Source organism: Anguilla anguilla, chromosome 3, assembly GCF_013347855.1.
Source record: "Anguilla anguilla isolate fAngAng1 chromosome 3, fAngAng1.pri, whole genome shotgun sequence".
NCBI classification, from domain to species: Eukaryota; Metazoa; Chordata; class Actinopteri; order Anguilliformes; family Anguillidae; genus Anguilla; species Anguilla anguilla.
In genome coordinates, this window is record NC_049203.1 from 60,032,839 (window position 1) to 60,054,334 (window position 21,496).

Genomic DNA, 21,496 nt, shown 5'->3' on the forward strand with positions numbered 1-21,496 from the left:
GTTTGCACTGAGATAAACCTAGTAAAGTTCTCCTACATTAACCAAACACCACTCTACATAATCAGCCAAACGCTATTCTGCTCGGGACTCTATCACTGAAGCACAGAAAAACACCGTTCCCTCACGAGAATCCCTCTTGCGCTTCACGAAGAAATCCTTCTACAAAGTAGACACCTCAGATACTGCGCACGATTTGTAGAGGCTGATCAGAAACTGATCAGACGACTGCTGTGTGCGCGTTAAAAGCGGTACCACTATAGTACGCTCCTAGTGATGTCACGCAGGGGAGGATCCCTGTGACTGAGGAAGCAGAGATGCTTCTCTAATCTCTACCGAGGGAGAACAAAATTAAAAACCAAAAGGGGAACATGTTGAAGTTGCGACCGGCATGCAAAATCTGATTCGATTGGAACATGTATATGCTTTTTGCAATATGCGGATATCTGTGGCGGTAACACGGCTTCGCGTGGAGTAGCAGTTCCCATATTGCTATTTATTTGTTTAGTTATTTATTTATTTGGTCTCGCTATCTGTGCCGCATAGCCTGTCTGTTCTTTATGAAGACATAGCTTAGTGCCACCCAAAATAAATAATGAGTGGATCAACGACAAATACACATACTGTTAATCAATTTAAAAGCTATCAAATTACAAACCAATTACAAAATTCGTTATCGTGTATAGCCTACTACCCTACATAACTGACAAGGTTAATGTATTTATATAAACACAGCCTCTCCTCGTCCAGCAATGGCTTGACGGGAGGGTAAAATAAACACTCTTGGAAAAAATATATAAATAAACGTGGCTCAATGTTTGCCCTCCAGAGGAACGGGGTTTGTTTCATTAACCATCCATTTCCAGGAGGAGTCGCGTGATATTTGCCTGGAAGTTACAGAAATCCTTTGGCGCGCATGTATTTTCTCCAGTCCGCGCGCGCCATGCGGTATCTGCTTGCCATTGTCACCACAGCAGACGGAGGGCTCGGAGAATACGATTGGACTGTGCCAGTTGGCTGGGGATTTTGAGGCAGACTCAGCACGATTCTAATCTTAATCGTTCCAGACATATAGGTCACTGTCTTGGCTACCACAATTGTTATTTTTTATTATTAAGTCAAACTAAACCCCATACTATTTAATATATCAACTAAGTTCATTCATCGACAACGCATGTTGACATGAGGATGAGGTTGAGGTATGGAAAAGCCAGACTGGGGGTAATTCTATACAATTTATCTTTCAAATTGCGAGTGGAGGTTATGTAGGCTTTTTTCTTCTTTTATTACCATGAATCTGCGACACACTGGGGAGACAACTGTTGCAAACTATGCCAAATTGTACGAATAAATGCATAAAACGGCATAGTTCACTGAACTGGAAAACAAAAAAGTTGAGTTTAATGATCTGAGGAAACCGATGCCTAAAACTTTTACTTACGTTTTACAGTGTGGAGAGGCAATGCCAGTATGCCCATAGGTTGTTGCATTGTGTATGTGGAACAATAGGGTACCCGTATTAACGCGTTTCATCCGTATTAAGTGCACCAAATAAACGACCGAAGGCTTTAAAAACTAGTTTTAAATGGTTCCACCGGCATAATTATTCCCCAACTCCAATGCGACGTTTCCAACGGGTCATTGCAGTAGCCCCTAATGCAACAATAGTCCAACGCAGTCGGAATAAAGAATTAAGAACATGCTTCTTTCATCATTGCGGTGACCCCGTCTGTCATCTGTGGACAATCCGGTCCAGGCCTTTTTTTTTTTTTTTTTTTTTGCTAATGCGAGGGCGGCCATTTCAATTAAATTACATTTCTTCGTGTTTTTTAAATATATATTTTTAACGTCAGCCGATTTGTTCTTCTGTTTTGACCGTTTTGTCGCTGTCATATATTTCGTGTCATGGCTATATTTGTGAATATTGCAGTTACTTGTTTCTGTTGCATCTTGGAGCTGCAGGGAGTGCATTAAAACATCAATAATCATTGTTACTGACGTGAAATAATTTTAATGGTTTGGTGTTATGTAGATCTGTGTGTTTTAACATATTGACGTAGGCCTACGACGGATGGGCTGGTGTTATGTTTGATCGTTTCCGAACATTGGGGTAGAATAAAGTATATAGGGTACTCTAAATTGAAAATAGCTAATGTTACAGCATCCAAAAAAAGAAAATATTATGTGATCAATTGGCTAGATTTGTTTTGATACCAAAATAGACACCCAAAAGGAACGATATTCCCTGTTTTGCTAATCTATATAACGTTTCAGAATGAGCTGCATGTTTAATTTGTGTTTCAGCCAAACATGGTACTTAGTTTGAAAAAAGTTCCCCTTTGTAATGTGTTTTTCTAATTTGTGATGCTTTGACATAGGCACTTGGACAACACAATCCCAAAAGTTGGGTATTAGACCCAGATACCTGCTCCTCGATTGAACTCTTTCTTTAAATTTGACTCACAGGTGTTTCTTGTTTTCTGTGGTAAGCTACTATCTGCAAAACAAATGAAAAAAAGAAACTTTACCTGCACCGAAAAACATGTACAAGCTTTGCATTTATCTGCGTCCAATAGTGAAACTAGGTTACTGTTCGTGTATTTATTTGATGAACACATATAGGTTTTGTTATAGTCCTAGATGGTTAAATATCGAAAGATGAATCTGAATATGGTATATGGTGTGCCTTATTTTTCACATCTTTCCTGCTACTTTAAATTCAGAATGAGCATGCAGTGTGCCTTCAGAAGCAACCCATAAATATAAATATATGCAGCCTTGTAGCCTTTGGTTATTTGCAGTGCAAGATTATTCTCCATGAACCGGTTGGATTGTCCGGGCATTTGAAGTAACTCTCAGTTTACTTTGGTAGACCTTATATCCACCTTTCCATGCCTACGATAATCAACCTCATTTTCCAACCCACCCATGACCAATGATGGTAAATCAAAAGATAATAATTATTTGTGGGTCTTTTTAAAGAATGCCTTCAGTAAATTGCAAGGGTAGGGCTCAAATGTACTGCGGTCTTAAAAATTTATATTGAAAATGTTTTTGATCTCCTTGCCTGCTGCAAACACTTTCAGCCGTCTGCAGGTCTCCTAGCAACTACAAACAAAGGCAGCGCACATTTCGAGTTTCCCGCGGAGCGGCTGGTCAGGCGGCTCCTTTGATCTTGGACTGGGAAAATAGCTGAGTGAGCACTACTGCCATTTTTCTTTCAGTTTCCCCCCCCAAAAATAGGTTTGGAACCATTGAATCTTCATGTGTCCCAAGAGTCTACATGCCTGTAAATCAACTGTGGCAAAATGGTTTGTTTAAAGGTTGCACCTTTGAGAAAGTTTTACATTCTTGTCACTCTGTAGAAACAGGAGAGTTAACGCAATATTACATTCTGAAATGTTTTTGTGAGGATGTTAACAGTGAGCATGTGCAAAACATTCTACCAAACACAATAATCATGGTTATGGTATTTTCCCACTGTGCATTGGAGCTGTGGGGGGGGAGGCGGGGGGGGGGGTGGGGGGTGGGCGGGGGGTCCAGTCCACCGATGTAAAACTTTGTGTTTTTTGATGGAGTTAGACTCCTAAGCCCTCCTGTTTTCAATTCAACAGAAATCAAGGCAAAAACACAAAAAACATTTTTGAAGTTTAATGCTCACAGAGCTTCACCACTTTTGGTTCAATCCCTCTGAGGAAAATGCCTTTCCTGACTGTGTGTATAGGATATAACAGGAGTAAAAACCTTGGACTGTGTGCTGCCATTTTATTCCAGATCCTAAATTTGATCAGGAATGGAATGAACAGAACCACATTTATTTAGCTATTTTTTTCTGATTGCAGCCATGTAAAAATGCCATGGTACCTCCTGTTTTACATTGCACTGGACTGCCTGTGTAACTGGTTGCCTTTTGTAAGTTATACAAGCCATGCATTTGTATCTATTGCTGCTGTACTGACACTGTCCTAAAAATAGGCCTGTGTATTTGAATGTAGTTTTTTATTTATTTAAACTAGTAGTACACATTTTCTTAATGCTGAGAAGTAAGCAGTTCAATTGTGTAGAACTCAGTTATGCAAAAATTGGGATATTTTTAATAATGCATTTTTTGTGCTGCATGTTAGTGAATGAAGGCTTAAGTCTCAAAAGTAAGATAAGTAGATAATAAAATCAAGAGGAATGTGGTGTTCTATCTCATGTAAATACATGGTATTTCATCTGTAATGTATAACCTACGCACTTCCGTCATTTACATAAGTAAAATTATTATATATAAATTTTACATCAGCATGACTTTATAGTGGAGAGCAGTGGGGAACCTTCCTGTTATTAGTCATTGATTCTATGGATCATAAATCAACAGTACTTTTCCAAACACGATGAAGCACGGAAAGGCTATTCTTTGTTTGATATGTGCTTTTAATATAAATATTTTTCTATGCTGATATGCTAGTATGGATATGTGCTGCGTAAACATAAGATAAGTGAATATATATGGTAGTATGCCAAGGTGAACATTGTGCAAAAAGAATGAGGAAGATTAAGATAGTTGTGTGTAATATTTATAGCGTTATAATTACTGGGTTGATTTTTCATATATATTTTTTGTCAATTGACATATAGAAGTTATATAAAGTTAACTGAAATTATTGCTTGGCAATGTAAGATGAAGTGATCTCCATACCTTCCGTATAAAATGAACAGTGAGCATGTTGATAATGTTCTGCACAAACACACATGTAATCTGTGTTAATTTGGAAAATAACAACAACAACAACACGATTATGGTACAGAAGGAGAGGGGGTGAGGTGACATTCCTGAAGTGCTCTCATTGGGGTTCAAAGTAGGCTTCTAAAATGTCTGTCTTTGTGATTGGTGCTGCGTGTTTTATTTTTAAAACGGAGAAATCTGTTCAGGGACCCCGCCATTTCAAGACCATCGAGGGTGTCATTCGCAGAAACGTGGAACAGAATCCCCACCCCCAGCCCTTCTGTAGAATGGCTTGTTATTTGCGAGAGGAAAGGTGGGAGTGCGTTTTGGTCTCGGGGAAAAAAAAGAAGAAAAATCAAAGGCACTTCTATCCCACTGGAAAACTGACATTCCCACCTCCTACATAAGTTTGTTCCTCTTGCTTTACCTCCTCTTTTTCCATGCTTTTCGCCCTCATCCCACTAATCCCTCCATCCCTCCCGTCCTTGTTAATATTCATCTCCGGAACTTGGAAGTGAAGTCCCAGCCTGATGCACAGGCCGTTTTACTGCACATCACGGCCCCCTCCTCCCCCCGCCCCCAACCCTCCGCCCCCCCCCGCCCCTCCACCCCACAATGCACCCCGTCGTCTTCCACCTGCTCTCCGTTCCACAGCAGAGTGACTGTGACTCTTCAGTGTCACGTTCCCCGAAGGCCAGGCAGCCAAAAAGCCAACGCCGTTAGTTTATTAAAAAAGGTAATAAGTAATAATGAGACAGAGGTGGGCAAAGGACTGTCATTTACAGGGAGGGAAATGAAAAGCGGGGGGGGTGGGATTGGGGGGGCGGGGGGGAAGGTGTGCGTATATGAGGATGACGACCAGACGGCGAGAGGCAACGAGAGATTTCTGATATGAAGCTAATCTCCAACTGTTAAAGGAACAAGCCGCAATGTGGTTCATTAGAGACTGGAATTCATTGGGTATAGGCATACTTCTGCGCCACCTGTTCCAATATGCGCAGCCCGGTGAAGGCTGCTGTCTCTGGATGTTTCCAGGAAAAAAATTAAGTAAGCTTTGTGTATTTTAATTTATTTATTTATTTATTTTAATTGCAGGATGCATTCTGGGTACACATTTGTTGTTTGCTGATGCCGGTCCCATATCAGTAAGCTCTGAGTATCCCTACTGAGCGCTGAGGCTTTGAACAGCTCACCAGGTCAGGTTTCGCATTATGGTCTGCGCTCTTGCCCGTGCTTCCACCTGACCCTCATGCAAATCCATTCTCCACACAATGCATTTCATATCAAAACGCCGCCGCCATGACTCCCCTTAGGAGACATTAAGCCGCTGTACGTTGCTTTCACGTGTGATAGCATGGCTCCTGTGTGCATTGATCTATTTGCTTTTCTAATGCTTTATTAATAATCACAACAACACTGCCTCCTTGCAGGGGCGATTACCATCCTCCCCTTCCAGTTTATAATTCCTCTCTTTTAGTCTACATGTCTGTGACATGTTGTTGGGGGAGATACATTACATCTTAGTATTTAGCACATGCTCTTATGCAGAGATAAGACATTTACTCATATTACTTATATGTATTCTAATTAAAATGATAAAAAATTTTTTTTAACATTTTATATGCAATCCATTCATAGAGCTTGATATTTCCTGAAGCAATTCAGGTTAAGTACCTTGTTCAAGCGTACGCAATGGCAGCACCCCAGCTGAGAATTAAACCCACAACCTACAGTATGTGTTACAAGCCCATTTGACTGACCATTATGCTACACTCTCACCCCACAAAGACCGTTTGAGGACGTCGAGAGGAAGAACAAGGAAACTTGTTGGACAACAGTGGTAAAAAATAATAATTTAAAAACTTAAAAGACCACAGAGTTGAAAGAAGTGTAAATAAAGACTAAAGACTTCTTTGCATTTAAATTATTTATTGCAGTTCCCTCTTCAGTTTTTATATCCAAACCCGATTTGGATTTGATCTCTCCTGTCTGCTTCCTGTGCATGTGCCCACTGAGCATTTTAGAAACAGAAGGTGCTGGGATTGGACCAAATATCCCCCCCCCCCCATCCCCTGTCCCCTGTGTCTTGCCCATATTAGCTATGGCACTGGTGTGCTTTACTCATTACTCCCATGCATAATTCCAGCGCCTCATTTTATTGTTAATGGTGGTAATGAGCAATATCGTATCCAAAAAAAGGCTGTCCCATTTAAGTGGATGAAATTGTTTTTGGGAGTTTGAAATATTAATATGTTGGGTTCTTTTCATTTAAAAGGGAAAAAAGGAAAAGCTTTTTTAGAATCACACTACCATGTTAATTATGTTTGAGGCAAAGATGTATATTTCTCTTGATTTGACCCTCTAATTCACAATTTTAGATTTGTAATCAAATAATTCACAGATGGTTGAAGTGCAGATTCTCAACTTTTATTAAAAGGGTAATTTTGTACATTTTGGTTTCACCACGTGGAAATTTGAGCACTTTTTATACTTACTCCCACAAGGCACATAGGCCTCTGCCCAAGTCAAATATACTGCATATTTGAAGTAACTTAACCCTTTAGATGCTGATAAAATTCTAAAACGTACCTGGGAAGTTTCAACAAAACATGTCATGTAACCAAAGTACCTTACAGGAAGAGAAATAGGTTCTGAATATTGGTGAAATATACATATATTTTTCATGTTTTCAGTAACCTGCAGAATTACAGTTGTTTCGGTTGACCAGTGGCCGGAAGTCAATTACCCGGTTCTGACTCACCTCATGACACAGGAAAAAAGGCCAGACCTGTCCCGGTGTAATTACCAGGATGGTGACTTGGCAAAAACAGCATCACTCTGTTTCCAGTTCAGGTGTTGTTTACATGCATTTAAGCCTTATTGGATACAAGGGTGATTGATCACATGATTGTGTACTTTGGCACATTCGAGAGTGATATCATAGTTGGGGTTACAGTGCGTAAACCCCTCATGACAAAAATGAATGCACATTTGAGAGTTCAGTGATGCCAAAACCATAGGTACCGGTCTATGTAGATGTGGAAAAAAGTGATATGGTCAGATGAGGGGATGAGGGGGTCCAGTGACTGTGTTATGCTGTGGGGGGCATTTTCCTGTAATCGTTTGGGTCCACTTGTCCCCTTAGAGGGAAGGGTCACTGCAAATCAATACTTATTCTGAGTGATCACCTTTATGCTATGATGAAACATTTCTAACGGGCTTGATGGGCGTGGTCTCTTCCAGGATGACAATGCACCCATCCACAGGGCACGAGGGGTCACTGAATGGATTGATAGGTATGAAAATGATGTAAATCATATGCTATGGCCTTCGCAGTCAGATAATCTCAAAACCAATTGAACACCTATGAGAGATTTTGGACCAATGTGTTAGACAGCACTCTCTACCACCATCATCAAAACATCAAATGAGGGAATATCTTTTGGAAGAATGGTGTTTCATCCCTTCAGTAGTGTTCCAGAGTCTAATAGAATCTATACCAAGGTGCATTGAAGCTGTTCTGGTCGCTTGTGGTGGTCCAGCACTCTACCATGACACTTTATGTTGGTTTTTCCTTACTCCTCCCTCAGCCTAATTCTCTTGAGCGACCAATCAACCGAGTTGCTCGCTGTGAACGCAGGGTCAAGGGTCAAAGCATTTCAAAATAAGGTAATGTGATTCTTTATTTTGACCCAGCTCTGTTGCCGTGACGCTGCTGACTGTCGCCGGGTTATATGGAGACTCCCTTACCGCACGGGGCGCGAGCGTGCGTCCGACGTGCCCGGCCCGGGTTCGTCCGCAGCCGTGCAGGGGGCACCGAGCTCTGCGCCCTCAGATCTTCAGTGGGATCAATGGACCCAGTCCATCTGAGCAGAATGACCAGGGTCAGCATCAAAGGCCCCCGGTCTGTGCCCAGGCCACCTGGAGCTGGGCTGGGGTCATGGGGCCGGCCCCCTGCCCGCTCCACTTCCCCCTCTCCCCCGGCCCGCTCCCCTGGGCAGACCATGGGCACTGCGCAGGAAAACAGCCAATGTGTGATCTCTCGTGCCCCCATGGTGGGGGTCAGAGGTTAACCACACCAGACCACTGCCTGGTCGCAGATGCACTTCAGGAAGTTTCATTTTGTTTTATTTATCATTTTGTTTAAAAAAAAAATAAAACAAGGAAACAGACTTTTGACAACATTTTTTTTCCTTCTCCCCTCTCCACCTTTGTTCAGGGCAATAAATATTTGTGAAAAGAATTAAAGACAGAATGCAAAACATTGGGTGTGAAGATCGAGTTCACGGTAAGACTTTTATTTTTGGATTAATGGTTAAAGCTACAGACATTTAGACAAATAGTGCATGGATATTTTAGAGCTTTTGTGAGTTGAGCAGATGAAAATGTACAACCTGCTCTAACAATGACTCTATAAACCTGTGACCTTACATTTGTAAAATTTAAATTGGTTGTGTATGACAGTGAAAAAGGACTGTTATGATGATTGCCCAGTCAACACAATGTTAAGAAAATATGTGGCAAGTAAAGCTAGAAGGCTCAGTGCCTGTTTGAATCAAACCTTTGTATTTGCAAAGATTTTTTATTTATGATTCAGCAAAGTGATAAAAGGAGATGGTAATTATTGGGGAAAAGAGTTATTTTCACGTATACCAGGGCTGTCAGTTCTATTCAAATGCAACAGTATTTGACATCAATATTGACATCACTGCCATTGATCAGTTGTCATTTTGGTGAAGATGTTCCTATGAAGTACTGAAGAAGTAAAGTCATTACGTCTGTAAAGGCACTGAAAACAGTAACATTCAATCATTCAAGTAAATGTTCTTGACAAAAATGGGGCGTATGCGTCTTTTCACTGTGTTTCTCTAACATTGCGACAGCGTTGTTTTAACAGTTTTTATTTTGCAGGTGTGTACATTTGCAGTGTCGGGACCACATACAGTGTATTAAAGACCACTCTCGCGCCAACCAAAATGCTGCTGTATTTGCAAGTATCCAATTTCCAATTATTTATTCATAAATACCATCTATTTTACTTATTTGTTTATTTTGATCTTATTTGATGACATTTTTAATTATGTGACAATTTTATTGTAAGTAGGTATTACTCAGATTTGTAACTTCCCAGAAAGCTCCCTGTTCATTTTTATGAAATATCGTCTTAAAATCCACTCAGAGAACATCCCCCCTCCCAATATATCCCCAACAAATGTGAAGAAGAATAAAAAGGGAAGGAGAGAGAGAGAGAGAAGGGGGGGAGGAGGGGGAAAGGTCTGATGAATTTGGCAAGGAACAGACGGAGGGGGAGACAGATGGCGCGAAGTCTGCAGCTCCAGCGATGTTCACATGGTGCTAAAATCCTCCTCTCTCACATTCCAACAAATCCAAGCAAGAGGCTCACAAGTGCGCCTCCATCACCAATTCGCTCGGTCTGTAGGGCCCCTGGCACTTTCCACTCATCTATGACCAACTAGGGGAAGAAAAACTGCTGTCATCACTCCATAATGTATCTACACATATAAATCCTTTTTTTTCCCTCCTCTCTCTTTTTTTTTTGGTGTGTCTGGATCCATTTACAGGTTTATTAGCCCACGGGGGTAAGGGGTTTCGGAGATTGATAGACAGGGAGGGGACGATTGTCGAAAAAAAAAGCCTCCCGAAAGAATGGGGAAAAGGACCCAGGGTGGCGCCGGAGTGTAAAATCTCGTTGAGTAAACACAGGGCCAAGGCATGACTGAGAAGGCCGCCGATTCCGTTCGCATCGGAGGAGGAGAAACATAAGGAGCTTTCAATTAGTTTCGCTCCCAATGGCATGCGCCGCTGCTCCTGACGAGCGGCTCCCGGCTCCGCGAGCGCCCGCTCTGTTGTGCGTGCGCGTCTCTGTTTATACAACACAAAGTTATCTCATGACAAATTAAAGAAGTGCAAAGATGAAATTTTTGGACGTTCATCCGTGTTTGCGGAGACCTCTTAGTGGCGCGGGGATTTTTTTTTCTTTCTTTCTTTTTCTTCTTCTTCTTTTTCCCCCCCTCTCTGCTGTGAAAACAGACGCGCGAAACATTGGAGATGGCTCCTGACTGCTTGACCTGGCATTGGCTGGTGTGAAACGCGTTGGAGCCCGGCAGAGTTGGGAGAGTTTAGTGTTGTGAGCACCTGCGTGGATGGTGATAGTGGGCTTGTGCGACGTCGCTGAGGCGCAGAATACCACGGTGGTGACATTCCCTCTCCCTCGCCAAACTCCGTTACCAAGTTCTGTCACATGACAGGTGTGTGTGTGTGTGTGTGTGTGTGTGATGCGTGCTTTGCCGGATAGAGAGAGCCACTCTTTGCCGTCTGCTTTTCTATGGGCACATTAATGAATGGCTCATCTGGAAATCTGAGCAAATGGCAAAATGGTCACTGCGGACGTATTGCCCATCGGGTCACTGTTGATGAACAGAACGTTCTGTGCAAAATTCAGTTCCCTTTGTGTGGAGTGTGTGGAGTGTGCAGTGACATGTTTTTTTCCCTCTCATTATTATTACGAGTCTTAACAGGTGCACGTGTCCGGGGCAGTGCATTTAACACACGCTGTTGAGTCCACAGGTCATTTGTATTTTCACATTTATTTACCGGAGCAAATTAAACGTGGCTCAAGGGCACATCAGCGTTCAAGCTTGTGCACGTGGCACTGCGCTCGCATATCACGGTCGCAACCTCAAATTCACACCAGTGCGTTAATAAATTAATCACACTAAATGTTATGATAAGATTACAAATAACCCTGATGCGCATGCAGATAGGGAAAATAGGGAAATTACACACGCTTACCTCTGAATGGCTTTGATACTCCAACATTTCGTTTCGGTACAACTGAAATATAAGCAAATTAGACAGACATTTATGGAAGCTGCTTGGCCTCGTAGGCTGGTGTACAGGTTGGGTTGCGGTTTTTGTCTCGGTGTTAAACTGAGTGTCTTTTTGGCGGAAGGCCAGTCTGCTGTCCGCGGGGCTGCCAGCGTGGCAGCGGGCCCCAGGCAGGGCGGAGGGTCGATAGCCCCGCGACGCGTCTCCCGCGGTATTTTTGCCACCTCTTTGAAAGAAAGGGCAGGATGCAGGAGGCTGTCCGATCAGTGCAATCGACCAGCTCCGACGGCTTCATCAGGCAAAGGTTAGGGTGGATCACCCAAATGGGCCCCGGTGTCAGCGTCCCGTGAAATGACCCCCACTGACCCCCCCCCCCCCCCCCCCCCCCCCGCCCCGGGATCGATCTGCTGAAATGTTCGGACCCACTGCCTCTGGGCACCTGTGTGCCCACCGTGGACTGCTCACCCAGAGACAACCACCCTCCCCCCAGGTGACGGGTTGCAATTAAATTTAGCCGCAGATATCTTTTTTACTTTTAACTGGGGTTTTCTCTTAACAGACACCCCGGATGGTGCTATGAATTAACAAAAACCCGGGCCATGGTACAGGGACCTTGAAAAGGTCACTGACCTGATGTGTGTCTGGCATGTCCAGCTGGAGGTTTATTTTTCCCAAACTTTTTTGGCTTTTCCACAAAAGTGGAAGGTTAATGTTGGACTCCAGGGAGAAAGAAATATATGCCAAATCATAATCACCGATCTTCTTTTTTTTCAGGGAACAGTCATTTATGCCTTTTATATTGGAGATTCTTTCGGAGATCTTTGCCTAATTAGCTGTCATACAAATTAAGACTACACTTCACATTAAGCTATATTTTATCTTGCAGTCCAAACCATACAATATACAACAAAAAAACATTGTTAACTGTAAACAGTGATGGCTATCATACATGCCCATTTTAATGTATGGCAAAAAAACAGCTCCAACTGGTGCTGAAGTGTGTCTGATGCCTGAGCCACCACAAATGTTTACCCCCCCTTTCAAGTGAAATAAAGCATGTAATTGCTATGTCCCATAATGCTATTTCGTATTCCTTGGCTTCCACGTGGCCCGTCTGCGTAACGGTTCCTTGACGAAATATTGAACGTAGCGGCGATCTACTGAGACAATCGTCGCAGCCGCGCTGCTAAATGAAATCGCGTGGCCAAAGGCAACATTTCATACGCAGCCGTTCGGTGATGCCGTGCTACATGCATGTTTTGCATTAATGAAGGCAGTCTGGGAGGGGGATAATTGCGGTGCTAAACACTCTGTGAGCTTCGGCGCGGAATCAATTTCCCGTGTTGTGAAGGGCAGCTGTGATGAGAACCACCACGCTCGCATCCGAACGCGCGGGGACAGATGAGCGCGTTCGGAAGCGCACGGGCAACGGCGACGATTGTGAGTCGCGCTTCAGTCGGAATGATTTTTTTTCCTCTTCCTCCGTCTCTCTTCAGCCAGAGGAGTCTCATCCGGGGAAATAGGGCGATCTGATTGAAAACAGTGTCTGTAATTAGAGCGCATGCTATTTGTAACCACTTGGCATGGCATTAGTATGCAAAGCTGGCAGTCGGCTAATCTGGGGAAAACGTTTGTTTCCTTAATTGCCCTCTTAGGACAAAAGTGAAGGGGAGTTTAAAGAAGAAGAAGAATGAAGTGAAACGTTCACGTGCAGGAGGAGGAGAGGGCCTGGCACACGTGGCGATGGGGCTCATTCAATGCAGAGGTTAAACTCCGCTAATGGGCCAGAGACAACATGGATCGTTCAGGCCCAACTCGGGGACGTCATTTTAAGAACGTGAGGATACCGGTAGATTCTGAGATTGGAGCCAAGTAGGCGAGAAGCTAAACAGAGGAGTAGCCTACTGCAGCTGGAAAAATATTGAGGGACATCCAGGGGTTCCCAAACTTGCTGGCATACAACTCCCTTAATGCGTTGATAAACTTTGTGACACACCACTTAGCTTAAGCATTAACCCACCTCAAGCCCTCAAACATAAAATTTGCACTATTCCACCCAGCTCTGATCCTAATCTCGTGTGCCCCCCCTACCCCCACCACGCACACACATACACGCACTGTGCCCCACATCTACACTATCTTCATCTCTCTATTTTTACAGGGTTCAAGAATGATGGTGTCCACCAAATGACTCTGCCAATGTAGATACGGAAAACCCCAGTTCTTGAAGACCTCAGGCTTTTGTGGTGTTGTACAGCTTCCCCGCTGGCTAAACATAAGCAAGCAGATCACAAGTGTTTAAGGGTATTTTTTATTACCTATTACCTAGCATCTAAATTCACAAATTTAAAGAAAAGATCTGTGTATGATACTTTTGCTGTTTGCTTATGTATTGCGATGCAATGCTTTATTTGATATAACTTATGGATTATGTCATTGCTCTGGACAGAATTCAAATAAAATTTCAAAGATTCTCCCAACTTGCTATCAGTTTCTTTTCTGTAGTCTCACATTATTGTGGAAGAACCACCCAGGATTTCAGATCTATATTCTAATCATAATGCAGACCTAACTGACACCCTGATTCTGTGTGACTTACGCAAATCTGGATACAGTTTTTTTTTTTTTTTTCAAACACAGTTTGGTGAGTCGACTTTGGTGATAGGTTAGTCACCGGTAAAGACAAATGCTGCTTGAAGCCAGACAATTATGTATTTATTACATATCAACTGTTAAAACAGCAGGACAATCACTGATGCAATTCAGTTAAATGGCCTTTGAACAGGACACTGAACAGATGCCCAGCTGGCAATCAGACCTGCAATTATGCAACATTGCATTATGCTGCATTGTTCCCTGTGTGAATGTTCTGAAATGAATCATATTCTGACTTAATTCTCTTACCTTCAAAGCTCTGGGGTGGGTAACAGAGTGTGAAAAATGTTTCTGGTCTTCGTTCATTCAGTCTGAGCTTGACCCCACAGTCTGGCAGATCGTTTAACGTCTGAACCTGAATGTTCAGAGCAAATGGTGAAATGAGAACGTCAACAAATGTCACCTGTGTTCACCGAGCCCAACACTTCATCCAGGTATGTAGCTGGACATTTCGATAAAAAACACCGGAAGCACTCCCGAACCAGGGTTACCTACCTCCGCTATAATGTGTACTTTGATGTATTCATCCGACTCAACATTGTGGAGTCCCATCACACCACTGAACCTTTTATCAAATAAATAAGGTAACACGTGGCTGCTATGGGGCTGCTGTAGCAATGCTTTAACCCAGAACAACACACTGCCATTCTACTGCAGCATGCTGCTACGTCCCGCTAGCCTGCCGTCCCTCCTCCTAAGGAGTGGTTATGTTGCTGAATATAACATACATTCTCTCAGCAAGAGCACCACTTATTCTTGAATCTCAACACATTTCCAGAAAGTTAGAATTTATAGTATTTCCTTGTGAGGATTAAACTCTCAAGGAAACTCTCCACCTTTTCCACTCTCCACTGCTTCTTTCAAATGAAAACATCTTTGCAAACACTGTTTTCCAGCCTACACACACGGATATGTGGATTAATCAATTCCCCCAATGTTTTAGACCAGAGCACTTCACTCCAATAACTTTATGTATTTTACCAAGTACAAAATGTCTTCTGAAGTGGGTTCATTGTGGGGATCAATGTAGACAATATTTTACAATAACTGGAATAAGAGATTAAGCTCATTCTAATAATAACGGCAAATAACTTTGATTTAAAAAAATGATTTTCCTTCTAAGCACACTTTGATGAGTATTGTGATTATTGTAATTGGGGTAAGCAAAACATAGTGTTTTATGCTGTCAATTGTAGCACTTGGATGTTTTTATTAAAATTAAAGCCCAGTGTAGATTGATTCTTGAGGTCAATATCCACAAGAAAGGGAAAGCAAAAAGACCACTTGCACATTTCCTTCTGCCAGTGCAAAGCCACTTCTGCCCTATCATAAAGATTCCGGATATCTAAAGACAATTAATTAACCAATCTCAACCCAGGGCAGTGATGCAAAACGATGGTTAGACCTTTTTAAATATAATTCAATGGGAAGTATACAGTAAAGGGACAAAAGAATGCTATTTTAGCTTATTTAACACAGTCAATGTATTGGCAGATATCATTTACTATTTTTTGTCATTGTATACATGAATTTACTATTTGGACTCATCGCTATTAGCAGAAAGAGGTATTTTGATATTCCTTTTCCACCAAAGTACCTGAAATGCGTTACCATATAAGTTTTTTAATATCATATATAAAGTAACCTGTTACCAGCTTTTAGGCTGGCAATCAAAAAAGTGCATTTTTTTAACATAAAAGTTTACATGCAAGGAGGCATCGCAATTAGGCTTTTTCATAATTAACACATTTATGGAATAGATTAATCTAACTTTATCTCATTAATGCAGTTTTCAAGTTTCCTTCGGGCATAAAAAGATGATTATGAATTAATCCCCTTAAGTAATTTCCTTTCATTTCCTCAGTTAGAAAATGACTGTCCTGAATACTGTAAAATATAATATTTATATGCATTTACACAGGAGGTTTTTGTATGGTGGAGGATATTGTATTACAATGGCACACACACACACACACACCTTAAAACATACAAAATATCCTCCTGTCCTTTTGTGGTGAAAAGCATTGGAAAACACTGTTCTTCAGGTAAGGAACTGTTTCTCATTTAATATGTCGAATGTCGCTTTTTAAACACGATAGGCCTACAACTTGAGAAAAATACAGCGTTTTACTGGCGAAATTCTAAAGTGCCAGAATTGACAGTACATTTAGGTATGAATATACTCAGCGCCGCTGCCGATGTCTTCATCACCCGCTGCATTGGTATTATAAATGCAACAAGTGAAAGCTATAAGCAACCAAGTGCTGCAGGAGAAATGAACGTAGCCAGAAAAAAAACATGTTTGCGCTGGGAAAACAACAAGCGTTGATATTTTTAACGAATAATAATGGATTATATAATGTATAGAAGTTTTGGTGTCATTCTTGTTCATTTCGAACGAATGTTTTTTTTTTTTTTGGCATGCTCGTCTTTTTAATGTATCACATTCTGTCTCCCCCGTTAATTACAAACACAAAAGCTTTATAAGGTTTTCTAAGTGTTTTATTCCGAAATTACACGACTTTGGACTTGTTTTATTTTTTGCCTGTTATGTTACCTGTTAATGTTCATGTATTTCTTTGCTCAAACACTGAACAAAGATTGATCGCTTATAGTCTTCTTAGCATAAATCACATTCAGGCTACAGTATAATATTATGAGGTTATCAAATGTTTTCTTTCCCGGGAACAGTGTTAGTTTAGTAAGCACAATGTTCACATTTCTAAAATGAGTTTCTGATCACTGAAACCGCAAATTCATTTCACGCAGAATATTATTTCAAAACTAGGCCAAAACAAATGTATTTCATTCGTACAATCAGATGTGTAATTTATTTAACAAACTCACAGTCATAGTTATTATTGTGTAGTGATGGAATATCTTCAAAATGGAGAGGGCGTAACGTTTATTTAACTGTCGCAAGTAAGTTTTATTCTATTACAAAACTCAGTGATGCAGTTGCAAGTAAAACAGAAGCCTTTTAAACGACCAATAGCGAACTGGCTTCGGCGCGGAAGCGGGGTGACATCTACGTCCTTGCGGTTATTTGCGGAGTGACGTCAGTATAACCTGTAATTTATTCATGCTATTCTGTAGTTATTTGTGTCATTAATGAACCATCAGTGTCGTAAACGTGTTTACACATGTCAATATCGGAAGTAATACATGTCCTGAAAAAAACTTCACTAATTTACTAATGTAGCCTACGCCAAAGTGGTAAATATGTACAAATGAACTAAATGTAACAAATGTGACCCAATGATTCAATCTTTTCAGACGACGATGATGATGATGATGATGATGGTGGTGCTGGTAAGCATGATGACTCATATTGTTATTATAATTTGTGGAAAATGGAGATCTGATTCAACCAGCAAGGATTTAATAGTAAAACGTACAGATGCACTCGTATTCGCACATGAAACGTGAAATTAACTGACCTGAAATTGTTACTGTATCCTGTCCCCCCCCTGAATTAATTAAATAAACAGATGATCAGATTAAATGTGATGACATTGGATTTTGTCTATGTGAAGCAGGCCAGATTTTAGTCATTTTTTATTTGTTTCCAACACTCGATTCGTTGATTTCACGGTCTGCCTTACAATTAATGTTGTGAAACAGGCAATGAGCACTTTTTTAATTTATTTTTTAACTCAGTTAAAAAAGTGATAAAGAAGAAATTATATTATACAAGATGGACGTTTCGGGTCTATTAAATTTAATCTCATGGCGCTTTGCCCTTAATACTGAGTAATGATTTAACGTTTTCTTCGATTTGTACAGATCAGCATATCGAAAACAACATAGGCTATTAATTGTCTTGGTTTAGAACATAGAATACTAGGCTAATATGGCTATTGCAGATGTACAGAGTTTAAGAGTGTGAGTTTGAAGTGACGCAACAAGTGGGAGAAACTGACTTTGTTAGCTATTTCTAAATGGAAAACGCCCGAGTGCCGTGAAAGACTTGCAAATGTGGATCCAGGTATGTTTAATTAAATGTTTCAGGGTGACTAGGTGAAAAGCAGTCATTGCCCCGATAGCGAATAATGCACTACGCCAATGATTTCAAAGAAGGCTATAGCATAAATCATACCATAAAACGATTAAGTTTTAACTATCTTGTCATTTATGAGACGTTTCTATTCAGTCATAGGGGAAATTCACGGATTATTTAAAATTATATTTAAAAAATCTTCTGTTTATTTGAAACGTAGGTAATGGCATCTTTTGAGGTACCAATCGACTAAAAATAATAACATGTATAAGGCGGGTAATGTTTTAAAACCAGTATTAAAAAATACTGAGTTAAACATCAACAGATAGCCGAACATATTCTCATTTTATGAATTGCTTTTGAAATGATCAACACGAAACATTAATTTGTAATAGAAGCAGAACGACAAGATAAGTTTGTAAAAGACTTGGTCGTATGTGTGCACAGTCACTTTTGTTTTCAAAGCTTTCAGACTGAATGTCACTGTAAATTGAAATGCAGTTTACAACTGTTTGCCTTAATTTAAAGAAAATATATTGCTACTGTAATTAAGAATAAGATATAAGAATTAACAATACGATATTTTCATTACTGACACCAGTGACGACGAGTGGTATGTATCATACACGCGTTTCTTTTGCAAAATTAACATATTTAACGCCATGAAATCAAATTACATTATTTTAGTTACCGTTATGAAACTATATGAAGAATATAATGATATTCTTAATTGTTAGCCTTAATTTGAACTTTCCCTAGTGAATGAATGCGACATATTAAACAAGTTTAAGTTAAAACATTATATTAAGAGATTGTGTATGCTTACGTTTTTCTGCCAGCGACTGTATTGATTATAATTTGAGAAATTAAGTCAGACATCGACTGTGTATTTAAAACTATTTTATGGATATAACTTGGAGCTCAGTGCCACCATCTTTTACTAGCAAATTTCTATTACATCATGGTACAATTGCTTTCTATAGAATTGGTGTTGCCATTAGTGAAAGCAGTAGCAGCATGTAATAAACTCAGCAGTACACTCGTATGTCGATACGAGTAGTGTAAACTAGGCCTACAGATAGCTCTTGCATATATAGCCTACATGGTAAAGCATAAAGCTATGCATAGCGGAAAATGTAACCAATTTAATATGCCAGTTTTTGGATCACAAGCAGCAGTAACCATGCAAATGGAGATAAAACAATAAAATTCGGATGCAATCTAACCCCAATGCGCTTTGTTTTAACATATGTGGGAATTTAAGATATTTTCATTTTCTTACGAAATACAATGCAACCGGTGGTCATACAAACTGACGAATAAAAAATTCTGCACTTGAGGATGAAGCACGTTACAATTTAATTGAATCTGAAGCAAAGTTTAAGTTCAGATGTAAAATCCAAACGAATTCATAATTGTAATACATCCGTTAGGTTCCGGTGTGATAAACTTGTTCTGTGTTAAACTCGGAGGAACGTCGGAGTTCATCCACACATTAATTTGTTAATTCGGCAAGTTCTATTAAGACAATGATACATTTTTCCACCTGTTGTTTCAACTCATAAATCGAACTCATCTTATGAATTTTTTGCTCATGAAATGTTTGCTTCGCTGTGTACTAAACTGATACATAGCCTACGTATTTTTTATTGTCCGTGTTTTCAGTGAGTGGGAGTATGCGTACGAACGCTTCTTCATCTAGATATGTGCTACGTGTACAACTATTGGGCTGGGATTGTGATTTAAGACACCCATGTCCATGATGAACTGTCTGTACGTGAGTAACATGTCTGCACAATGCTTGTCCTTTTAATCTATTTGAATTCTACAGGCAACAAAACAAAGCCACATGATTGCATGTGTTTTGAATACTACAGGAAACCGAGATTTGCCTGGCAATTTGTGGAAAAATGACCCATTTTATACGTATTAAATAATATTACTTTGACGGTATTATTTAAATGTTTTGTTCAATTAAATGTCATAAACGGGAACAAGATTTTGTCGTTTTAAGCTAGGTTAAGTTGATTGGTTCATTAAAAAATTAAATCCTCTTGAATTTCATGAAAACAGTAGCAAGAGGCCTGTAGCATTTAATTTGAAACAGAACCTTCAATAAAATAATAAAACACGTTTAATCCGCAAGCAAACGCAAAATATGTTTATTAGATTTATTATTGTAGTTAAATGGTAAAATAGACACACGCTGACTGTGTTCTTTTTGTAACGTGGGAGTACAAGCTAATTAAAATGATTTTTTAAAGTAACAGTCAAGGAGAATGCATGACAGAACAAAACCATTTTAGTTCAGATGCTTTCCCCGTGCAAAGCGGATTGGCCACAACTTTCAATGAAAAAAAAAAAAACATAAATGAATGCCATGTTCATCAGTTATATCCAGCCACATGTTCTAATTTAGTTTAAAATGGAATCGCGAAGAAATGTTGAGTGCTGAAAGAAATAGCACTTCCTGAAATTCGCCATTGAAAGAAAAAGGCCAAACCGTTTTGCGCCAGGATTGAATCAGGCCCTCTTGTGTAAATTGAGAGTCCAGTGTTCTGGCAACAAAGGGGAGTTAATCCAAGTAATTCACACAATGCACAGGGCCGTGTTTACACGGGATAGAGGAAAAAGGCCAGGTTCCTTTTTCTCAGAACATAAATGCTGAAGTGGTGCATCGTGGTCATGTAGAAAAAGGGGCCTTTCGGGACGACGTATAGAGGACACTTCAGGAGATTTTATCACGTCCATTGTACACTCTTAACCCCTTCACGTGTACGCGAGAAGAACAGAATATTTAAGAACTATATCAAGGTACAGGCATATCGTTAATTGCACATAGATGTCTCACGCAATTCCCTATTAGATGTTCAGGGATGAACAGTTCCGAAAAAAAGAAAAGATGTCCAGTGTCAACTCTGAGTACATAAGGGTCCATTAGGGACTATCCGTACTGTATGAGAGCTAATTTAACACTGATAATTTTACTGTGTCGACTACTGACTGCCTATCTTTATTTTAAATTTATACTTGCTTCGGCGTTGAACGTTTGTTTGAAGGTGCATGTAAAACTAACACAAATCATGTCTAATAGATGCGTGTAATTACGCCTGACTAATTATAGAAATATATTTGTCTTTGAGCAGGGAAATTGATCAATCATACACAATTTTGACATTTTTGCATTTGCTATGGTAAAACGTTTGACATCTTGGGATATGTGACTGTTTCTTTCAAGCCAACTTTACTAAGTTAAAATAATAATTATAATGAGGACCAAAGAT

At 40.3% G+C, this 21,496-nt stretch overlaps 3 long non-coding RNA genes across 5 annotated transcripts in view; 1 reads left to right on the forward strand and 2 right to left on the reverse strand.

Annotated features, from left to right (window-relative positions):
• The window catches only part of LOC118222995, a 47,291-nt gene extending 33,510 nt beyond the window's left edge, over nt 1-13,781 (forward strand). The window contains exons 3-5 of one of the 3 annotated variants that reach the window (XR_004764375.1): nt 5,804-5,904; nt 8,405-10,977; nt 13,213-13,781. This is a non-coding gene — a long non-coding RNA (uncharacterized LOC118222995). Of the gene's footprint in view, nt 1-5,525; nt 5,905-8,404; nt 10,978-13,212 lie in introns of those variants that run through there. The other 2 variants (XR_004764373.1, XR_004764374.1) reach the window with 2 other exon arrangements.
• Nucleotides 8,973-11,920, reverse strand: LOC118222996. Its single transcript, XR_004764376.1, has 2 exons — nt 11,522-11,920; nt 8,973-10,181 (listed from the first exon to the last, which is right to left on the reverse strand). It is a non-coding gene; the product is annotated as an uncharacterized LOC118222996 (long non-coding RNA).
• Nucleotides 13,782-14,172: 391 nt separating the features above from the next.
• The window catches only part of LOC118222994, a 30,087-nt gene continuing 22,763 nt past the window's right edge, over nt 14,173-21,496 (reverse strand). The window contains exon 5 of the long non-coding RNA XR_004764372.1: nt 14,173-21,496. This exon is cut by the window's right edge and continues 5,248 nt beyond it. This is a non-coding gene — a long non-coding RNA (uncharacterized LOC118222994).